Raw genomic sequence first — 2,829 nt, forward strand, 5'->3', positions numbered from 1 at the left:
ATGCAATCAAATAAAGAATAATAAAGTTGTATTTTGCTTTGGACATTTGGCTTTTTTCTTCAACATGGGGTTGAAGAGCAGAGCTCAAGTCCGGCCATGTCTCTGTTCCCACTGGAAGTCTAAGGTGGCAGTCTGCACCTAGAAGAGTGCTGGGGGCAGAGCTCTGCTTACAGTGAGCGTGTAATGCCAATATGAGCTTCAAGTCTTGTCACTCACTCAGGCTGAGCTTGTTCTCTGATCACAGGAGCCATGTGTGTTTCACCAGCCTCTGACTCTGCAGGCTCCTCTGTGTCTGTGCTCTGAATGCCAGCAGTCTCCCATCATTGTCTTTCCCTGTGGGACTTTGGCAGTATCATGTGACCAAGAGGCTTCTCTGGGACCCAGGTCTAAACACTCGCCCCTCCCCATGGTGGTATCACTGCCAGGTCTTGTTCCATGATTGTAGCTGCAGGGATTTGTACCAATCATTCACCAAATGGTGACTGTGGAAGGCTATGCTGAAAGCAGTATTTTGTGTTTTCTTTGGTGGTTCTGACTGCTGATTGTTCTTTTGGTCTGGAGAAGAGGTGCTCACCTTGGCAGCATATATACTAAAATTGGAATGATACAGAGAAGACTAGCATGGCACCTGGGCAAAGATGACATGGAGAACAGTCCTCCAGTTCTCTGTGAACAAAAAAGTGTTAGTTTCACTTGGCCTCCCAGGGGTCAGCTAGCCAGCTGCTGTCCGAGGCACTTCATGGTTTCTCCTCCATGGTGTGATCTATTTCTTCTTAATCCTATTTTCTCCTCCTCTGTCATTTCCCTTGTAGTTCCCAGGTAACCTCCACTTGCTTTGATTTTTCTCCAAACTATTGTTTCCAAGACTCTGGACACTTTGTCCTGAAGAAGCTGAGTCACTGGCGCTCTCTGTTCTACCATCTTGGGTCTTACCTCACTCTTCTTCCTTATAAGCTTAATTTATCAAGTCTTTTTATCACAGACAAAAATATGACTAACTTCTCCCTTCCTGGGCTCTTTATCCAAAAATGTTGGTCTGCATCACCTGAAGGAGCCAGAATCTGCAACTAAGTACTCACATCACCTAAGAACTTAAGGTATAGAATCTGCTTCCATCCTCTGGCTTTCAGTGAGTGTGTGGCCTCCAGAGGTCTAAAAGTGTTGCCTAGTTTTAATGTTTATTATATATTTAGATGTATGTTTATTACACAATGAATATTGTTTAAAATTACTTTTGCAACTTATGTATTTATTGGGCATATTTGTTTAAAATAGATTGATGAGTATCACATCCCTATGATCCAATCACCTATGCAAAACCCAGGCCATAAGTATATGAGGTTTTGTGGGGGCCATCTACATAAAAACATCATAACATTCTGTCCAGGGCCCCCAAAAGACTCATGTGATCTCTATGCAAAATGTATATAGCCCATCTCTAACAATTACCAAACTCCTAATGATTTCAGCATTGCTAAGAAGTCAAGGTCCAAAGTGTTCTCTGAGACTTAAGGAAAATTCTTACTTGTGAGCCCTTATAAAAATGAAAAGAAAAACACTACCAACATACAAAGGCACAGGGCAAATATTCCCATTCCAAAAGGGAGAAATAGGGGAATAGAAAAGAATGGAACCACAGCAAGTCCAAAATCCAACAGGGCAAATATTAAGTCTGTAGTTTCATACTGAGTATCCAGTACAATCTGTGCAGGATGTGAGCTCCAAAGAGTGGCTTTGCCCCTGTGGCACTGATGGTGGTTCAGCGCATATGGCTTCTCTCTTCTGCTGGCTTTTCTCACTCCTTGCAGCTTTTCTCAGATAATCTCTGTTCCCGGCTTCTTCCCTCATCTGGGTTCTCTCTCCACTGCACTTCCAGCTCAGAATCACAGTTTCGCACACTGTTGTCTCTTCCTGGCCTCTCAGGCCTTCTCACATCTTGGCAGGAGCCTTCATGGCCCACAACTCTTCAATTCTGTATGCTCTTAAAGCTAACACCATGTGGACAGTGCCAAGGTCTGCCGCCAGCTGGAGCAGCTTCTCTCTGGGTTGGAGGGGTCAAGAGAGACTGGATTGCTCTGAACACAATCCAGAGGAACAAATTCTTCTGCCATGCTGGAACATGTTACCATGGCATTTTCTTCTCAAAGCAAGGATACTCACATTTGTAATTTTAAATAGAGCACTGTTGGTTCTTGTGATGTCCTCAGGCCATCTTTTCTATTGTTCTTTTCTTTTGCAGCAAGAACACTCCCATTTTCATTTCTGCAGGGGGTAGCTTTATCAGAGCTTCTTTTCTGATCAAGCTCAAAACTTTTTAAATCATTCTGCTGGGCTGTTTGCTCTTGATTCTCAAGGTACTGGTGGCTAAAAGCCCCCAATAGTACTTGTGCCACTGCCTCAAAATTAGACTGCCTTGAAGTTTCCTTAGCCAAATTAATTAGATCACTGCTTTTAATCTCAGGTTGCCACAAAAATCTCAGGACATGAACAAAATGTAGACAAAGTTTCCATCAGAACATAAGATACATGGCCTGGAGCCCACATGCCAATGAAGTCTTTGTTTCCAACTAAAACCTCCTGAGCCTGGTCTTTTCCATCTGTTTTGTTGTTGTTGTTGTTGTTGTTGTTGTTGTTTTCAGTGTTCTGTCCTCCAGAGCTCTGACCAGAATCACCCATCAAGCTTGGTTTATAGCATTCCAGGGCTGCTTCTCCATCTGGCATTTCTAACCCTTTCCAACTCTTCCCACAAATCAGTTCCAAAGCCACTGAACCACATGACCAGGTAGTGTCACAGCAACAACCCCACTTTTTTGGTACCACAATCTGTCT

At 43.4% G+C, this 2,829-nt stretch overlaps 1 pseudogene; it reads left to right on the forward strand.

Annotated features, from left to right (window-relative positions):
- The first annotated feature begins 566 nt into the window (after positions 1-566).
- Positions 567-666, forward strand: LOC111812615 (annotated as a pseudogene).
- The last annotated feature ends 2,163 nt before the right edge of the window (positions 667-2,829 follow it).

The sequence above is a fragment of the Octodon degus genome, unplaced genomic scaffold (assembly GCF_000260255.1).
Source record: "Octodon degus isolate 3935 unplaced genomic scaffold, OctDeg1.0 scaffold00131, whole genome shotgun sequence".
NCBI lineage: Eukaryota > Metazoa > Chordata > Mammalia > Rodentia > Octodontidae > Octodon > Octodon degus.